The sequence below is a fragment of the Oncorhynchus gorbuscha genome, linkage group LG23 (assembly GCF_021184085.1).
Source record: "Oncorhynchus gorbuscha isolate QuinsamMale2020 ecotype Even-year linkage group LG23, OgorEven_v1.0, whole genome shotgun sequence".
In the NCBI taxonomy this organism is placed as follows: Eukaryota; Metazoa; Chordata; class Actinopteri; order Salmoniformes; family Salmonidae; genus Oncorhynchus; species Oncorhynchus gorbuscha.
The window spans coordinates 44,135,637-44,156,954 of NC_060195.1; the positions used below are offsets into that span (position 1 = coordinate 44,135,637).

Sequence of the window (21,318 nt, forward strand, 5' to 3'; positions counted from 1 at the left end):
CATCGTGCTGCCCATATATGTTTTGGTCTCGAAGACATTGAGGTTCGTATCATTCACAACTAAAGTAGCCAAATAACTCAATCTAGTGTATACTACCTTTTTCAAACGATCACTTTTACGCTCAACATAGGCGTTTCATATGCACACTCTCTCCGGAATGGGAAAAATATCCTTTCTGTTTTATTCAGCGAAGTTCAATCATATTCTTCTTACTATAAAATCATATAATATAAAATGTAATGGGACTTAAAAGTACAGTGCCTTGCGAAAGTATTCGGCCCTCTTGAACTTTGCGACCTTTTGCCACATTTCAGGCTTCAAACAAAGATATAAAACTGTATTTGTTTGTGAAGAATCAACAACAAGTGGGACACAATCATGAAGTGGAACGACATTTATTGGATATTTCAAACTTTTTTAACAAATCAAAAACTGAAAAATAGGGCGTGCAAAATTATTCAGCCCCCTTAAGTTAATACTTTGTAGCGCCACCTTTTGCTGCGATTACAGCTGTAAGTCGCTTGGGGTATGTCTCTATCAGTTTTGCACATCGAGAGACTGACATTTTTTCCCATTCCTCCTTGCAAAACAGCTCGAGCTCAGTGAGGTTGGATGGAGAGCATTTGTGAACAGCAGTTTTCAGTTCTTTCCACAGATTCTCGATTGGATTCAAGTCTGGACTTTGACTTGGCCATTCTAAAACCTGGATATGTTTATTTTTGAAACATTCCATTGTAGATTTTGCTTTATGTTTTGGATCATTGTCTTGTTGGAAGACAAATCTCCGTCCCAGTCTCAGGTCTTTTGCAGACTCCATCAGGTTTTCTTCCAGAATGGTCCTGTATTTGGCTCCATCCATCGTCCCATCAATTTTAACCATCTTTCCTGTCCCTGCTGAAGAAAAGCAGGCCCAAAACATGATGCTGCCACCACCATGTTTGACAGTGGGGATGGTGTGTTCAGGGTGATGCGCTGTGTTGCTTTTACGCCAAACATAACGTTTTGCATTGTTGCCAAAAAGTTCAATTTTGGTTTCATCTGACCAGAGCACCTTCTTCCACATGTTTGGTGTGTCTCCCAGGTGGCTTGTGGCAAACTTTAAACAACACTTTTTATGGATATCTTTAAGAAATGGCTTTCTTCTTGCCACTCTTCCATAAAGGCCAGATTTGTGCAATATACGACTGATTGTTGTCCTATGGACAGAGTCTCCCACCTCAGCTGTAGATCTCTGCAGTTCATCCAGAGTGATCATGGGCCTCTTGGCTGCATCTCTGATCAGTCTTCTCCTTGCTGAAAGTTTAGAGGGATGGACAGGTCTTGGTAGATTTGCAGTGGTCTGATACTCCTTCCATTTCAATATTATTGCTTGCACAGTGCTCCTTGGGATGTTTAAAGCTTGGGAAATCTTTTTTTATCCAAATCCGGCTTTAAACTTCTTCACAACAGTATCTCGGACCTGCCTGGTGTGTTCCTTGTTCTTCATGATGCTCTCTGCGCTTTTAACGGACCTCTGAGACTAACACAGTGCAGGTGCATTTATACGGAGACTTGATTACACACAGGTGGATTGTATTTATCATCATTAGTCATTTAGGTCAACATTGGATCATTCAGAGATTCTCACTGAACTTCTAGAGAGAGTTTGCTGCACTGAAAGTAAAGGGGCTGAATAATTTTGCACGCCCAATTTTTCAGTTTTTGATTTGTTAAAAAAGTTTGAAATATCCAATAAATGTCGTTCCACTTCATGATTGTGTCCCACTTGTTGTTGATTCTTCACAACAAAATACAGTTTTATATCTTTATGTTTGAAGCCTGAAATGTGGCAAAAGGTCGCAAAGTTCAAGGGGGCCGAATACTTTCGCAAGGCACTGTATATCTTGTCAGCTAAATGAACACATCTACAGCCTATGGCATGGAGAATAGCCATCCATGTAGGCCAACTAATATTCTGTTTTTTTCTGAAATATGTATTTTTCATATCCTAATGTTTCTTTAGACCTGACTAAAATAAATTATGGATTAATTGTGACGTTAATTGCAGTCAATTACCGTGAGACTCAGCAGTCTTGTGTATGACAATAACCGGCTGATAAAATGTCAAAATGCCACAGCTATATGCTATATCACAATAAGTTCAAATTCCTAGAACATTGAGTGTGAAGTGACAGGTATGCACAGAATTGCTGTTGCGCTCTATTGGTACCATGGACGGTGCCCTACACACTAAAGCAAGGCCATTGAAAACCTGTAGGCCTATTGACTGGCTAAGGATGTCATTTTGCCATCCCATACCCTAGGTTTTTGCTGAAATTATGCCACTAAGATTTGGATAAAAAACAACCAGCTCTTTTTCTTACCTTTTCAAAACAGTTTCAGACTCCTTGATGCTCTGTGGGACTTCCTGGGTAATCGATCATAACGTTCTCCCTGAAATCTTCTTGTAAAATCCCCCTCAAATGCCAGCTGGATTTGTTGAGCTTTCCTCGGGTGTAGCATGCTTCTTCTGTCGTGACTGAACACGTTTGTCAAAGTGAGAAATATATTCTCGCATGTAGCTGTGTACGCCCCAAAAGTCAATCCATGTGTCAGTGCGGTCAGAACAGTTGGCATAGTGGAAAAATGCCCAGAGTACCGTTGCAAGATATCAAGTGAAGTCCATTCGTCCTCATTGGAGCCGGAGTGGGCGATTTCAGTCTACAATATAACCTCACATGGTCTCTCCTATCATTGCTATGCAGACGACACACAATTAATCTTCTCCTTTCCCCCTTCTGATGACCAGGTGGCGAATCGCATCTCTGCATGTCTGGCAGACATATCAGTGTGGATGACGGATCACCACCTCAAGCTGAACTTCGGCAAGACGGAGCTGCTCTTCCTCCCGGGGAAGGACTGCCCGTTCCATGATCTCGCCATCACGGTTGACAACTCCATTGTGTCCTCCTCCCAGAGCGCTAAGAACCTTGGCGTGATCCTGGACAACAAACTGTCGTTCTCAACTAACATCAAGGCGGTGGCCCGTTCCTGTAGGTTCATGCTCTACAACATCCGCAGAGTACGACCCTGCCTCACACAGGAAGCGGCGCAGGTCCTAATCCAGGCACTTGTCATCTCCCGTCTGGATTACTGCAACTCGCTGTTGGCTGGGCTCCCTGCCTGTGCCATTAAACCCCTACAACTCATCCAGAACGCCGCAGCCCGTCTAGTGTTCAACCTTCCCAAGTTCTCTCACGTCACCCCGCTCCTCCGCTCTCTCCACTGGCTTCCAGTTGAAGCTCGCATCCGCTACAAGACCATGGTGCTTGCCTACGGAGCTGTGAGGGGAACGGCACCTCAGTACCTCCAGGCTCTGATCAGGCCCTACACCCAAATAAGGGCACTGCGTTCATCCACCTCTGGCCTGCTCGCCTCCCTACCACTGAGGAAGTACAGTTCCCGCTCAGCTCAGTCAAAACTGTTCGCTGCTCTGGCTCCCCAATGGTGGAACAAACTCCCTCACGACGCCAGGACAGCGGAGTCAATCACCACCTTCCGGAGACACCTGAAACCCCACCTCTTTAAGGAATACCTAGGATAGGATAAAGTAATCCTTCTCACCCCCTCCCCCCTTAAAATATTTAGATGCACTATTGTAAAGTGGTTGTTCCACTGGATGTCATAAGGTGAATGCACCAATTTGTAAGTCGCTCTGGATAAGAGCGTCTGCTAAATGACTTAAATGTAAATGTTAAATGTACAAAAACTGCCGAGCGACCGTCAAATATGTTTTGTTTCTTTAACCCTTTTCCACATATATAAAAGTCATGGCAATCTGGGTCAAATGCTCACAGGGCCTGTTGTGTTCGCTGAATTGTTCTGACATTTCACCAATGTTTGCATCCAAGAACAAGCTAGCTAGCATTAGCAACATAGCATATGCGTCATATGAGTGTTAGTATGTGCACATAGCTGTGTATGCTGGCAACGATTCTCTAATCTCTACTGCTTTTATGTTTTGCATTTGCTGCGTCTGGGTGTTTGGTAAAGCTTTCCGGAGTCCCGACAATCTGTTTACCAGAGTTACGGCTGTTTCAATGTATTTGTTATGTTTATGTTGTGTCTAGCTCAGTGTTCGAACATATCTGTGTTTCTGTCTGACAGTGCACTGTTCGGGCTGCATCGGTGCTCCACGACAAGCTATTCTACCGCCTCATCCTGAGCCCCGTGCGCTTATTTGACACGACACCTCTGGGCCGCATCCTCACCCTCTTCTCCCGTGACATGGACAAGGGTGAGGCACCCAATGATTTGCCTTGACTTCATACTCAGCGCATTGAGGTCCCCATACAACAGACAATCTGCCAATCTGACAGTTCTCTCTCCCTCTCTGTATCTCTTTCTGTATTTCTTTCTATCTCCCATTCTCTCTCGATCTCTTTGTCTATCTCTCTCTCCCTCTCCATCCACAGTGGACGTCCGTCTGGCCATATATGTTGAGATGCTGCTCCAGAACTTGACCATGGTGCTTTTCTGCCTGGCCATGGTGTGCATCGTATTGCCCTGGTTTCTGCTCTTCCTCTTTCCCCTGGGAGCTTTCCTCCTCATTGTCAACCATGTCTCCAGGTCAGGCTCCAACCAATCGATTTAGACGAGCGGGATTATATTGGCTGTGAGTGTGTGAGTGTGCATGCCTACGTGTGTTGATTAAAATAGAAGTGTAGAGATGGATTAGGGTTCTGTAGGTCTTTTGGGTAATATACAAAATCGGTGGGAAGAAAATGTTTGATTCACAAGATATAAAAAGTGCAGCTTGTGTGGTTCACGTCAAGCCTACTACCCCGCAATGTGTGATGAAATAAATGCGAAGAAGTAAATGTGATGAAATGTCGTGCAAAGTCACAACTCAACGACTTCTCGAGATTTGATATTCAACGTTACTCATCTGAATCGCATCAAACTGGTTACCTCATTTAAAAGCAAACCCAAAAAGCACCCTATTCCCTAAATAGTGCACTACCTAGGAAACCTCAGAACAAGGACAAGTGTCATGTTGTTTCATGCTCTGTCCTATTCCTGCTTCCCTCCCTCCGCTTTATGAGAAAAAGGGATGATTCATTTATGGACAGATTTGTTATTCACAAGTGCAGCCAATCCTATCTATTGACCTAAAAGTAGAACTCCACCCCACCTTTGTCAATCAACCCCTCTCTCTTGCGTCGTAGTTGTGGTTGTGTGGGTGTGCAGCTCATAAAATCAAACAGAAATCAGAAATGATTCTAGCGGAGCCCAGAAATGGCACGAGCCCTGCCAGGAAATGGTTGTCCTGGGCAGAATTATACTCTGACTCCCTGTGTCCTCTCATCATATCGTAGTCCACTAACCTGTCAGATAACTACACCGTCATTAGAGTTACAGTTGAAGTCGGAAGTTTACATGCACTTAGGTTGGAGTCATTCAAACTCGTTTTTCAACCCCTCCACAAATTACTTGTTAAACTATAGTCTTGGCAAGTCGGTTAGGACATCTACTTTGTGCATGACATTAGTAATTTTTCCAACAATTGTTTACAGGCAGATTATTTCACTTATAATTCACTGTATCACAATTTCAGTGGGTCAGAAGTTTTTTTTTAAATCCAGAAAATTATGTTGTGGCTTTAGAATCTTCTTATAGGCTATTTGACATAATTTGAGTCTATTGAAGGTGTACCCGTAGATGTATTTCAAGGCCTAACTTCAAACTCAGTGCCTCTTTCCTTGACATGGCTGATATCTTTTGATTTTCCCAAGACCTCAGAAAAATAATTGTAGACCTCCACAAGTCTGGTTAATCCTTGGAAGCAATTTCCAAATGCCAAAGGTAGCAGTACATATGTACAAACAATAATAAGTATAAACACCATCATACCGCTCAGGAAGGAGACGCGTTCTGTCTCCTAGAGATGAACGTACTTTGGTGCGAAAAGTGCAAATCAATCCCAGGACACCAGCAAAGGACCTTGTGAAGATGCTGGAGGAAACAAGTACAAAAGTATCGATATCCACAGTAAAACGAGTCCTATATCGACATAACCTGAAAGGCCGATCAGCAAGGAAGAAGCCACCAAAACTGCCATACAAAAGCAGTTTACAACTGCCCATGAGGACAAAGATCGTACTTTTTGGAGAAATGTCCTCTGGTCTGATGAAGCAAAAATATAATGACCATCATTATGTTTGGAGGAAAAGGGGGCTTGCAAGTCGAAGAGCACCATCTCAACCGTGAAGCACAGGGGTGGCAGCATCATGTTGCGGGGGTGCTTTGCTGCATGAGGGACTGGTGCACTTCAGAAAATAGATGGCATCATGAGGAGGAACATCATTATTATTTTTTTTATTTTACCTTTATTTAACCAGGCATGTCAGTTAAGAACATATTCTTAATTTCAATGACGGCCTGGGAACAGTGGGTTAACTGCCTGTTCAGGGGCAGAACGACAGATTTGTACCTTGTCAGCTCGGGGGTTTGAACTCGCAACCTTCTGGTCACTAGTCCAATGCTCTAACCACTAGGCTACGCTGCCGCCCCATGTGGATATATAGAAGCAACATCTTAAGACATTAGTCAGGAAGTTAAAGCTTGGTCGCAAATGGGTCTTCCAAATGGACGATGACCCCAAGCATACTTCCAAAGTTGTGGCAAAATGGCTTAAGGACGACAAAGTCAAGGTATTAGAGTGGCCATCACAAAGTCCTGGCGTCAATCCTATAGAAAAGTTGTGGGCAGAACTGAAAAAGCGTGTGCTAGGAAGGAGGCCTACAAACCTGACTCAGTTACACCAGCTTTGTCAGGAGGAATGGGCCAAAATTTACCCAACTTATTGTGGGAAGCTTGTGGAAGGCTACCCAAATGTTTGACCCAAGTTAAACAATTTAAAGGCAATGCTACAAAATACTAATTGAGTGTATGTGAACTTCTGACCCAATGTGATTAAATAAATAAAAGCTGAAATAAATCTACTATTATTCTGACATTAAACATTCTTAAAATAAAGTGGTGATCCTAATTGACCTAAGACAGGGAATGTTTACTCGGATTAAAGGAATTGTGAAAAACGGAGTTTAAATTTATTTGGCTAAGGTGTATGTAAACTTCCGACTTCAACTGTATAACGCAGTGTTTCTCAATCCTCTCCTTGATCACCATCCCTAGATATTTCACAAGGCTATTGTAGAAAAAATGGTGTTTCGTTCTCAAACAACATTGTTGGCTGGGGGTCACAGAGACACAGAGTAGAGATTCGAGAAATGCTGAGTGAATGTACTTTTTTTACCATCCCTAAAGTGGTGCTCTGGTATGTTTATATAATAGACGTTCCACTTCCTGTTTGTCTGAATAGGGTTCTGATTCGTGAACTAAAGTGTCTAGAGAACATCAGCCAGTCACCTTTCACCTCGCACATCACCAGCACTCTCCAGTGGCTGTCCACCATTCAAGCCTATAGCAGATGGGATGACTTTTTGAACAGGTGAGTACAGAATTGGCAAGACAAAAGATTTATGTGCCTTTGAACGGGGTATGGTAGTATGTGCCAGGCACACCGGTGTGTGTGTCAAGAACTCTGACGCTGCTGGGGTTTTCACAATCCTTTGTGTAATCAAAAATGTTTCCACCACCCAAAGAACATCCAGCCAACTTGAAACAACTGTAGGAAGAATTGGAGTCAACAAGGGTCATCATCCCTGTGGAACGCTTTCGACACTTTGTAGAGTCCATGCTCCGACGAATTAAAGCTGTTCTGAGGGCAACTCAATATAAGGAAGGTGTTCCTAATGTTTTGAATACTCAGTGTTTAGTGTTCATAAGAAGACACTTCCTTTATCTGTCATTAGTCGTAAACTAATATATAACATTCATAGTTAGACACTTAATGTATGTCTCACTAACAGTACACTAATATATAGCGTTGCTAGGAAGACACTTCCTTTGTCTGTCACAGGACGTTTGTTCAAACACTTAAGATATTGGTTTTGACAGTTCATTTCCAATGAGCTTAGCCCACCAGAAGTCTACCAAGTGGCACAATTAATAATGAGTTAACGTCCCTAGGTAACATTTCCTCGAGTTTGAGTTAAGTAGCATTTCATTTCTGCAGAGCTAATGTGGGTACTGGGCAGCCTCTATCATACAAGTTGGTTAGGGAAGCCTGCCTCCCATTGAAACTGATGTGTGGTCCAGGCAGGCTTTACAGGTGAGGAGAGTAGAATCCTGGCTAGCACAGTACGTGTCCAGTTTACTAGCCCCTTAAAGGGATACTTCGGAATATTTACTCCTCCAAAATCAGATGAACTCGTGGATAAAACATTTTTGAAGGAAGTTCCTCGCAATGACGCTAGTTAGCATTGGCTCGCGAAACTACCTCTAACTTCCTTCACACTAGACAGAGATATAAAAATTATCATTGCCAAAATCCCGAAGTATCCCTTTAATGCATGTGTCCTTGGTTCAATATGTTTGGCCTGGCCTCCCTCGATTCTCACCAAGTCCCTTGTTATTGGCCCTTTGACTCTCGCCAAGTCTGCTATTTGCCCGTTGACTCTGACTAAGTCTGTTATTGCTCTGTTCCACGAAGTCTGTTATTATTCTGTTGACTGTTACTAACCATTCTTAGTGGTTTGTCGCTGTGTATCTCAGGTACCAGGCTTTACTAGACACCAACCAGGCCTCCCACTACCTGTTTAGCTGTGCTATGCCCTGGCTGGCTGTTCGACTGGACCTGATCAGCATTACTCTCGTCACCACCGTAGCCCTGCTCATCGTTTTCATGCACAATCACATCCCCCCAGCCTATGCAGGCTTGGCCATATGCTACGCCATGCAGGTACACACACACAGACACACACACATGGACGTACGCACATGCAAATGCACACTCAATGTTAGGGTTTATCTTTACTATGGTTTAATTATTTTGACTTCCCCTTTAATGGAAAGGTTTGTATTAAGGCTTTTTGATGTCTTATTTATAATTTCACTGTGGGATTACTACAGGCGTGGGAAGGAGCTCCCTCTTAGGGAACTATGAATTGAAATTGATTGAGCTGAATGTAGAAGTATAGCCTTATCAGCATGTCTGTCTATAGGGGTCATAAAGGTTTATGGTTTGTGCTGCTCCTTAATTCATAGGGTATCATTGCAAACTGGGATGAACACTAGTGTTGACGTGGGTCTAGGTTGATTGTAATAGGGTGTGCGGGTGTTAATCATTGACTTATCGCTTCTCTTGCTTTCTTCTCTATCTCCTTCTCTGTCTCTCTCCTCTTCAGCTGACTTGTCTTTTTCAGTTCACTGTGAGATTGCTGTCAGAGACTGAGACTCGCTTCACATCAGTGGAGAGGATCAATCATTATATAAAGGTAGGTAGGTAGGCCTAATGACACCAGGGAGTGCTGCCAACAGTCGGGGGAAGGTTGATGATTGGCTGAACCATGTGTGGCTGAATCGAAAGTACACACATGAGTCTGACACAAACACACACCTATAGATTTAACGCAGCAGGACACAAGCACAGATGAAGCAACAACACACACACTTACACAGAGACAGCATACTCGCAAGTAGGCACACACACACAATACACATTCCTGCGTACGGTGCACAAACACAACATCCCAATAACACAATGACATCCCAGCAGGAAGCAGATATAGAACCCAGTGTGTGGCCCGTCACACATCACATGACCTGTTTCACACCACCCATCATAAGGTAAACTTTTTATTATAGCGCCAACAAGCTTTTGGAGATCTATAAATACATTTTCTGTTAAAAAGGAGATGGCTTCGCTTCTTGGGATTGGAGCTACAGAGATCAACACTCAAGCACCAGTGACTCGGCTAATAAAAAAGTGGTCAGATGAAGCAGATGCCAAACTACAGGGCTGTTTTGCTAGCACAGACTGGAATATGTTCCGTGATTCTTCCGATGGCATTGAGGAGTACACCACATCAGTCACATGGCTTCATCAATAAGTGCATCGATGACGTCGTCCCCACAGTGACTGTACATACATACCCCAACCAGAAGCCATGGATTACAGGCAACATCCGCGCTGAGCTAAAGGGTAGTGCTGTCGCTTTCAAGAAGCGGGACTCTAACCCGGAAGTTTATAAGAATTTCCGCTATGCCCTCCGACGAACCATCAAACAGACAAAGCGTCAATAAAGGACCTAGATTGAATCGTACTACACCGGCTCTGAAAATCGTCGGATGTGGCAGAGCTGGGAAAATATTAGACTACAAAGGGAAGCACAGCTAAATTTCTTATATGCTCGCTTCCAGGCAAGCATATAGTGAAACATGCATGAGAACATCAGCTGTTCTAGACAACTGTGATCACGCTCTCCGTAGCCGATGTGAGTAAAACCTTTAAACAGGTCAACATTCAGGGACAGACAGATTACCAGGACGTGTACTCCACGCATGCGCTGACTAACTGACAAGTGTCTTCACTGATATTTTCAAACTGTCCCTGACTGAGTCTGTAATACCAACATGTTTCAAGCAGACCACCATAGTCCCTGTGCCCAAGAACACTAAGGTAAGCTGCCAAAATGACTACCGACCAGTACCACTCACGTCTGTATCCATGAAGTGCTTTGAAAGGCTGGTTATGGCTCACATCAACAACATTATCCCAGAAACCCTAGACCCACTACAATTTGCATACTGTCTCAACAGATCCACAGAAGATGCAATCTCTATTGCACTCCAGACTGCCCTTTCCCACCTCGACAAAAGGAACTCCTATGTGAGAATGCTATTTAATAGACTACAGCTCAGTGTTCAACAACATAATGCCCTGAAAGCTCATCACTAAGCTAAGGACCCTGAGACTAAACATCTCCCTCTGCAAATGGATCCTGGACTTCCTGACGAGCCACCCCCAGATGGTAAGGGTAGGTAACAACACATCCGCCACGCTGATCCTCAACACGGGGGCCCCTCAGTGGTGCATGCTCAGTCCCCTAATGTACTCCCTGATCGCTCATGACTGCATGGCCAGGCATAACTCCGACACCATCATCAAGTTTGCCGATGATACAACAGTGGTATGTCTGATCACTGACAACAATCAGACAGCCTATAGGGAGGAGGCCAGAGACCTGGCCGTGTGGTGTCAGGACAAAAACCTCTCCCTCAACGTGATCAGGACAAAGGAGATGTTTGTGGACGACAGGAAAAGGAGGACCGAGCACGCCCCCATTCTCATCGACTGGGCTGTAGTGGAGCAGGTTGAGAGCTTCATGTTCCTTGGTGTCTACATCACCAACAAACTATCATGGTCCAAACACACTAAGACAGTTGTGAAGAAGGCATGAGAAAGCCAATTCCCCCTCAGGAGATTTGGCCTGGGTTCTCAGCTCCTCAAAAGGTTCCACAGCTGCACCATCAAGAGCATCCTGACTGGTTGCATCACTACCTGGTATGGCAACTGCTCGGAATTCCGACCACAAGGCACTACAGAGGGTAGTGTATACGTTCCAGTACATCACTGGGGCCAAGCTTCCTGCCATCCAGGACCTCTATACCAGGTGGTGTCAGAGGAAGGCCCTAAAAATTGTCAATGACTCCAGCCACTCTAGTCATAGACTGTCCAAAAGGCTTTTTAACAGCTTCTACCCCTGAACAGCTAATCAAAGGGCTACCCAGACTCCTCTTGTATGCTGCTGCTACTCTCTATATGATCTATGCAGAGTCACTTTAACTCTATCTACATGTACATATTACCTTGACTAACCGGCACATTGACTCTGTCCGTCTGCCCCCTACATATAGCTTCGCTATTGTTATTTTACTGCTGCTGTTTAATTACTTGTTACTTTTATTTTCCATTTTTTACGGTACACTTGTTTTTCTTAACTTCTTAAAGCATTGTTGGTTAAGGGCTTGTAAGTAAGCATTTCACTGTAAGGTCTGTAATACCTGTTGTATTCGGTGCATGTGACAAATAAAATTTGATATTGGATTTTTTTTTTAAATCTGTCAGAGCTTGGAGGGTGAGGCACCAAGACAGATCAGTGGGACATCCTCTCCTGCTCCCTGCCGGCCAGATAAGGGACAGATCTCCTTCCAGGAGTGTGGAGTTGTGTTACCAGGACAACCTGCCACTGGTACTCAAGAAGCTCTCCTTTAACATCCTGCCAGAGGAGACCATCGGCATTGTGGGTCGCACAGGCTCAGAGACTCACCATCCTTTACTCCCGTGTATCATTTTACATCAGTACTGTTTCATTTTATAGTCCCATTTCCCCGCTGGTGTTTACCTGGTATTTACTAAGAAATAATGTAATAACGATGGTATCGAATTCATTGTATTGGCGTTTTTGTTTTTGAATGATTTTCATAGAAGCAAAGAAGTAATCCTTATCCAGTTTAATCACACCAACATGTGAAGATTACAGTTATCGTGTATCTGAACTAATCATAGGTATGCTGAGTAGTTCAGTCACAACCCCGTTACTATCTGTCCGTGGAAATCCTCACTGGGCGGATCTCTCTTCAGACTGGTGGAGCTGACTGGAGGCTCCATCACCATAGACGGCATCAACATTGCCCAGATTGGATTGGACGACCTGAGAAGCAAGCTGTCAATCATTCCCCAGGAGCCCGTTCTCTTCATTGGCACCATCAGGTATGTATGAATGATTTACCGAAGTTTCCCCTAGGTACATATCTAGAATCAGCTTCCCCTCCCCCCCTATCCTAACCTTAACCATTAGTGGGAAAATGTACTGACTCCAGATCAGTGTCTGATTCTTTATTCTTATTTTTTCTTACCAAATAGGTCCAATATGAACCCATGGAATAAAAGACACGTATAAATGGAGGTGGTAAGTAGGGATAGATGGTCAATGGAAACATAAATAGAGACCACAAATATCATGATAAATGTCTGTTTAAAAATTTAAAGTAGTCATTAAAAAAATTGTATTATTTATTACAAAAAAAACAAGGAAGGGGTAACATTAAAGTGTTAGAACATGAAGGACAAACAATACAGCATCAACACACTATCAAACATGTATCAGTCTTTCTGCAACAGAGCCATACTTATGTGTGAGGGTGATATAAAATATATGTCAGTTTCCTTGATCATGGTCACAACCTTGTGAAACCAAACCCTCCAAGATGTATGTGTGTTTTTTCAAAGTATCATTTTCAATTAATCGAAAATGACACATGGTAATCTGCACGAAGGCAAAAAAGCCATTTTTAAACAATGAATGAGCTTTTCTTATTAATCTAGTAGTCTTTATGTTGGCATCATAGTATGTATGCATTGCCTTATACATCTTCAGATAAAGTGTTATTACTGCTGAGAGTAATTGATAACAAATCCTAGACCTGTTTAAGATTAAAAAAAACAAAAAGTTGTTTGAACAGTTGAAAAAATTATCTGTGGCTTGTGTTTTGACTTAATTTTGTCTACCATCAAATTCAGATCAGCCAACTGCCCCTTTCCCTCCAGTCTGAGGTGACCGAGAACGGAGAGAACTTCTCAGTAGGAGAGAGACAACTACGGTGTGTGGCAAGAGCACTGCTTAGACACAGCAAGGTAAACGCACACACACACACCAGTGTCACGTCTCTTTCTCTCCACACCAAACACAGACACACAGTACAACAGATGAGGGCAGTTAGATGTATTTTATTTTATGTTACCACATAGGAAAGCTTGTGTGCATCACATCCTACGTTTTGAGGTTGTCACATAAGAACATTGAGAATGTAAGGCAGCAACTTCCCAAAGGCGTAACATTGCCACCACATGGCTTCTATTGTTATTTCACTTTGATTCTGTAGAATGCAGTTGGAAATACAAACAACTGAGGATGACAAAAGATGTTGCATTTAGGGACTAGTCTTACATTAGTTATAACACTCCTTAATTAAGATTATAATATTTATGTCCATATTCAAATAACCAACACTGTTTTTCCATTCTTTCCAATATTACTACTTCCTTATTCTACCAACCTTAGAGATTGAACCATTCTCTGCAAAGTGTGCTTAAATGTGACATGTGTTGGGGGTTACCAGATCTTGCTGTTGGACGAGGCGACACGGCAGCCATTGACACAGAGACTGACCAGCTGATTCAGGACACCATCAATGAGTCATTCAGCAGCTGCACCACGCTGATCATCGCCCATCGCCTCAATAATGTGAAGATCATGGTGTTGGACCAGGGACAGGTCGGTCTTCTGCACCATAGAAATATACAATGTGTCTCAAATAGCACCCTATTCCCTATGTAGTGCACTACTTTTGACCAGGGACTATAGGGTTCTGGTCAAAAGTAGCTCAAATCTATTGAATCATATGAAAGGTGGGCTAATATACTAAACAAAATATTTGATATACTACATTATACTTAAGGGCACATTTCTGGTGTGAGTCAAAAGACTTGTTGGTCATAAAATACTTTATTTATTTTCTCAATTCATCAACAGATGTTGGAGTTCGACGCCCCTGCAGCTCTGCTGGCAGACGTCAACTCCCGATTCCGGGCCATGTTCGAGGCATTTGACGGCAAGCTCAGTAACACAAAGAAGTGACCCCAGTCGAATAGGTACAAAGGAGCTCTTATAAAACAGGCAATGCAGCAGAGGACCTCACTTGCACAAACTTTGAAGAAGAACATCTTAATCTTTCCATGAAGTGAGGAAGATGTTATTTTAAAGGGCAATAGTAGAGGTTCTTACAATTTACTGCTAAATCTAGAGAAGTCTGTTGATATCAAAAACCAATGATGGCTTCATGACAATGATGACAATGTTCCAAAAGATGCATCAAATATGTGGATCTAATGAAAGTTGGGAGTGTCATACCTGCTGACTTTTGCTGCTGTGTGGAAAGAGAATTTCTCTGAGGCCAAAAAAGCAAGTGCAAACAAAGGGGAACATATCCATGACACTACAGTGGCACTTTAAATTCCATGATAATGTTGCTCTTCAGGGCTATCAATGAGACTCAGAAGAGAACATTCTATATGTGTTTTACTGATATAATTAGAAGGAAACCTACAGGTAAGTGCCAAAATAAAGGAAACACTAACTTTAAGTGTCTAGGGCCACCACAAGCCGCCCTAGACACTGTGTAGGCCAGTTACACAAACAAATGGAATGTAATCCATTCAAAATTCAGGCTATAAAACAGCAAAATGTGGAAAAAGTCAAGGGGTGTGAATAATTTCTGAAGGCACTATACAAGCTAACTGCTGCTACCAGACCTTTTTATTATGATTGCTAGATAAAGCAAAATTTAACATTTTCCCCCGAATCTCCCCAAAATACGTGTAAATATTTCACTATAAATTGTGCCTTCCTTTATTATACATATGCTAAAATATTTATTATATTCTACATTTACATTGTTCATATTTTGATATTTTATTATTTCTTATTTTTTGTTGCATTGTTGAAGGAACCTGAAAGTAAGCATTTAGTTGGACGGTGTATACGAGGGATAGGCAACTCCACTCCTCGGGGGCCTGATTGGTGTCACACTTTTGCCCCAGCCCCAGCTAACACACCTTACACCAATAATACACTTATCATGATCTTCAGTTTTGAACTAAATTCATTTCAATCAGCTGTGTTTGCTGCAGATGGGGGGAAAAGTGACACCACTCTGACCCCCGAGGACTGGAGTTTCCCATCCCTGGTGTACAATGCCTTTGGAAACTATTCAGACCCCTTGACTTTTTCCACATTTTGATACATTAGACTTATTCTAAAATTGATTAAATAAAACAAAGTCCTCAGAAATCTACACACATTACCCTATAATGACAAAGCAAAAACAGAAATACCTTATTTACATAAGAATTCAGACCCTTTGGTATGAGACTTGAAATTGAGCTCAGGTACATTCTGTTTCCATTGGTCATCCTTGAGATGTTTATACAACTTAATTGGAGTCCACCTGAGGAAAAATTCAATTGCTTGGACATGATTTGGAAAAGGCACACAGTGCCTATGTAATGTCCCACAGTTGACAGTGCATGTCAGAGCAAAAACCAAGCCATGAGGTCGAAGGAATTGTCCGTAGAGCGCCGAGACAGAATTGTGTCGAGGCACAGATCTGGGGCATTGAAGGTTCCCAAGAACACAGTAGCCTCCATAATTCTTAAATGGAAGACATTTAGAACCACCAACACTTCCTGGGGCTGGCTGCCTGGCCAAACTGAGCAATCAGGGGAGAAGGGCTTTGGTCACTCTGACAGAGCTCTAGAGTTCCTCTGTGGAGATGCTAGAACCTTCCAGATGGACAACCATCTCTGCAGCACTCCACCAATCAGGCCTTTATGGTAGAGTGGCCAGACGTAAGCCAGTAAAAGGCACAACAGCCCGCTTGGATTTTTACCAAAAGGCACCTTAAGGACTCTGACAACGGGAAAACAAGATTCTCTGGTCTGATGAAACCAAGATTGAACTCTTTGGCCTGAATGCCAAGCGTCACATCTGGAGGAAACCTGGCACTATCCCTACGGTGAAGCATGGTGGTGGCAGCATCATGCTGTGGGGTGTTTTTCAGCGGCAAGGACTGGGAGACTACTCCTGATCAAGACAAAGTACAGAGAGATCCTTGATGAAAACCTGCTCCAGAGCAAAGGCCCAACGGCCCTAAGCAGAGAGCCAAGATAACGCAGGAGTGGGTTCAGGACTCTGAATGTATACCCAAGAAGACTCAAGGCTGTAATTGCTGCCAAAGGTGTTTCAACAAATTACTGAGTAGATGCTCTGAATACTTATGCAAATATATGTTTTTCATTTTTAATAAATTAGCAAACATTGTGTGTAGATTGAGGTAAACATTTATTTTAAATCAATTTTAGAATAAGGCTGTAATCTAATAAAATGTGGAAAAAGTCAAGGGGTCTGAATACTTTCCGAAGGCACTGTATACCAGCGCTGTGTTCGAATACTCATGTTTACCGCACTAACCATACTATTTGTTACGTGAATTGAGTATATACAGTCGTGGCCGAAGGTTTTGAGAATGACACAAATATACATTTTCAAAGTCTGCTGCCTCAGTGTCTTTAGATATTTTTGTCAGATGGAATACTGAAGTATAATTACAAGCATTTCATAAGTGTCAAATGCTTTTATTGACAATTATATGAAGTTGATGCAGAGAGTCAATATTTGCAGTGTTGACCCTTCTTTTTCAAGACCTTTGCAATTTGTCCTGGCTCGCTGTCAATTAACTTCTGGGCCACATCCTCGCTGATGGCAACCCATTCTTGCATAATCAATGCTTGGAGTTTCTCAGAATATGTGGGATTTTGTTTGTCCACCTGCCTCTTGAGGATTGACCACAAGCTCTCAATGGGATTAAGGTCTGGGGAGTTTCCTGGCCATTGACCCAAAATATTGATGTTTTGTTCCCCGAGCCACTTAGTTATCACTTTTGCCTTATGGCAAGGTGCTCCATCATGCTGGACAAGGCATTGATTGTCACAAAACTGTTCCTGGATGGTTTGGAGAAGTATCTCTTTGAGGATGTGTTGGTACCATTCTTTATTCATGGCTGTGTTCTTAGGCAAAATGGTGAGTGAGCCCACTCCCTTGGCTCAGAATCAACCCCACATATGAATGGTCTCAGGATGCTTTACTGTTGGCAAGACACAGGACTGATGGTAGCGCTCACCTTGTCTTCTCCGGACAAGCTTTTTTTCCGGATGCCCCAAACAATCGGAAAGGGGATTCATCAGAGAAAATGACTTTACCCCAATCCTCAGCAGTCCAATCCCTGTACCTTTTGCAGAATATCAGTCTGTCCCTGATGTTTTTCCTGGAGAGAAGTGGCTTCTTTGCTGCCCTTCTTGACACCAGGCCATCCTCCATAAGTCTACACCTCACTGTGCGTGCAGATGCACTCACACCTGCCTGCTGCCATTCCTGAGCAAGCTCTGTACTGGTGGTGCCCCGATCCCGCACCTGAATCAACTTTAGGAGACGGTCCTGGCGCTTGCTGGACTTTCTTGGCGCCCTGAAGGCTTCTTCACAACAATTGAACCGCTCGCCTTGAAGTTCTTGATGATCCGATAAATGGTTGCTTTAGGTGCAATCTTACTGGCAGCAATATCCTTGCCTGTGAAGCCCTTTTTGTGCAAAGCAATGATGACGGCAAGTGTTTCCTTGCAGGTAACCATGATTGACAGAGGAAGAACAATGATTCCAAGCACCACCCTCCTTTTGAAGCTTCCAGTCTGTTATTCAAACTCAATCAGCATGACAGAGTGATCTCCAGCCTTGTCCTCGTCAACACTCACACCTGTGTTAACGAGAGAATCACTGACATGATGTCAGCTGGTCCATTTGTGGCAGGGCTTAAATGCAGTGGAAATGTTTTGGGGGGATTCAGTTCATTTGCATGGCAAAGAGGGACTTTGCAATTAATTGCAATTCAGCAAATCACTCTTCATAACATTCTGGAGTATATGCAAATTGCCATCATACAAACTGAGGCAGCAGACTTTGTGAAAATGAGTATTTGTGTCATTCTCAAAACTTTTGGCCACGACTGTAGTATGCTTACTGGTCATAGTATGGATATAGTTATTATGCCTAAGTTCCCAGATGTCTCAATGGTCATTCGGGTGCTTTCGTAAATTCAGAGCACAGAAATTAATTTACGAGTGCTCAACACCCGTTGAATATGGTCGGTGTCAGCAAAAAAAGCATAATTAAATTGTTGCCAGCAGCACAGTTAGTCACCAACGCTCTGGATAACATGAAAACTGCATAAGCCACTCTTCTAGGGCGAGGAAATTGTCATTTGTCTCATTTGTGTCTGAAAGTAGCTAGCAAGCTAGCTAGCAACTTAGCTTGGGTGCTTGAATGCCGTTGTAAGGTCAGAACGCTCAAGTCAACCCTACTCCTCTGCACGAGCTTTCATTGTACGCTCCGAGAGCGAAATGCTCTGAATTCCCAAATGGACAATCTGACAACGCTCTGAATTTACGAATGCACTCTGGCACTCCATATTGGATTTAAGAACACACCCGAAGTCATAAAATGTCTAACTAGTAATTTGTTATGCTAATTAGCTAGCATAGCAACAGCATCAACTTCTGGTAGACCTGTGAAGAGCAAGTACGCTCATCTGAAAGGATACTGTGGCGTTTACAGTATACTAAAATTAACTAATAGTATGTAGTATATACTCATTATGTAGTATACAGTACGTTAGTATACATACGACTAATACAACTTTAACTTGAAACACACACGCACACACTTTTAAACCCCCTATGCACATTTGAGACCCCTCTTTCAAAGTCAGTAGCTATGTTTCCATTAACTTGTCCAGTGATATATATTTTTTCTTTGGTCGACTTTTAGAAAGTTTGCATTGAAAATAGATGCAACGATTGTCTGCTAGGGTGCCTAGCCATTTAACTAACTTGTCGATTTACAAACAGCTGGGCATGATGATGTCACACCAAAAAAATAAAAATGTTCCTGCAAAAACCTACAGTGTGGAATACACATGTAGTGGTTGAAGTATTTTCATTACCCATTTAGGCAAATTGTGCATTAATAAATAGTTTGACTGAAGAAAAATTCACCTGTCGAACGGATAAAAATGTTGATCTTCAGAAAATGTCTCCTATGTCTGCCGTTTCCATTAAACATTTTATTTATTTTGCAACATTGCTTTTGTCAATGGAAACTTGCCTACTGATATTTTTCCTTCTAGCCATGGTAGCTAAAACAATGGACTACTGGGCATTTTTATACATGTCCCTAAGAATGATAGGATGTTAATTGCTTAATTAACTCAGGAACCACACCTGTGTGGAAGCACCTGTGTTCAATATACTTTGTATCCTTATTTACTCAAGGGTTTCCTTAATTTTTCAGTTACATGTATATCACTTGCAGGGATGCAACTTTTGGTTTTAGAAGTGGGGGGGACAATTTACATTTTTTGATCCAGTCGGATAAACACTCCAAACCTCCTAACAGACCGATCGAAAACTGGAGGGGATAAAAATGCAACTCCAGAATGTGGGACATGCCCCCCATGCACCCCTCCCCCCGTCTGTCCCCAGTGAAAGTTGCGCCACTGATCACTTGAAAAAAACAATGCTGGTTGGCAAAATTTATACGTTTTTAACGATATATTTAGTCAAAATTACATGACTCGGTCAAATCACTGGACAACTGATACAAAAGCAACCATTCCACATAAGCACTGTCAGGAATATATTCTCAGATTTATGTGTTGAGTAATAATAATAAATGTGTCAATACTAAATCCGAATTTATTATAATGTGATCATTTTGGTGAATCCTAACAGATGCAGTGTATATATGTGCCTCTAGTTATCAGTCATTGTGTAGTGTAGTGATGTTGTAGCTTATGCCTTTTGTTATGGCACAAGATTAGCATTTTTGTTGCGCTAACCTTCTGTTTAGGGTATTTTATCCTTATGCTGGTATGTTGAAACTGTATCTGCATATAGTCTCTTGTATTGTTGCAGGAATGTAGTATATCAATGTGTAATCATTCTATTGTGTATTGGAATAAAGCACAGTTATATTCATGAGTATGCAGAACAGCAGTTGTGGAATAAATAATTAAAGTTATTGTTTTAGTTCTAAACAACCACAGACCATGACTGCAACTGTTTTTGGACAAAGTTTAGGATTCTAAACATCTAGATGCCTTAAACTATTTTAATATACTGAGCAAACATGGTGTGCAATAAGCAATATGTTGCTAGGTAAATTGTAAAGATTGCCTTGAAATATTGTATATTCTGAAATCTTTTATGATTTTTATACATGAAATATTGTCCTTGCATTCATTGTTCTCGGATATGGTGCTTCCCTGGCTTGCATGGTGCTCTGATAATGAATTACCCATCATCAGGAAAAATTGGAGACATTGCCTGCCCTAGGACAATTTATTTCGGTACTGTTTACCACGCTTGCCAAATATCAGAAATCAAACTGATCATGCAATATAATATGTTTATGATGTATTTTGGATCATTTTCAATGATGTTGACTACTTTTAAAACGTATTCTTCTACAGAACCACTGAACCGATCAGCACCAAATGTTGTGTTTTCCAAGACTCTTGCTCAAACAATATGGCCGTGATGATTTTTCCCGTCCAACAGCGCCACCATGCAGCCAAACTGAACCATACTTTACAGGTTAGCTAGACTCTTATATAATTGATTTTATTTTGAGTAACAGACATATACAACAAAATGTACAATGTGGAACCCGAGGTCCACATTGTATTATTGAAAGTATGAATTAA

At 42.2% G+C, this 21,318-nt stretch overlaps 1 pseudogene; it reads left to right on the forward strand.

The window, feature by feature from the left end:
• Window positions 1-15,811, forward strand: part of LOC124010678 — a 46,066-nt pseudogene extending 30,255 nt beyond the window's left edge.
• Window positions 15,812-21,318: the final 5,507 nt, after the last annotated feature.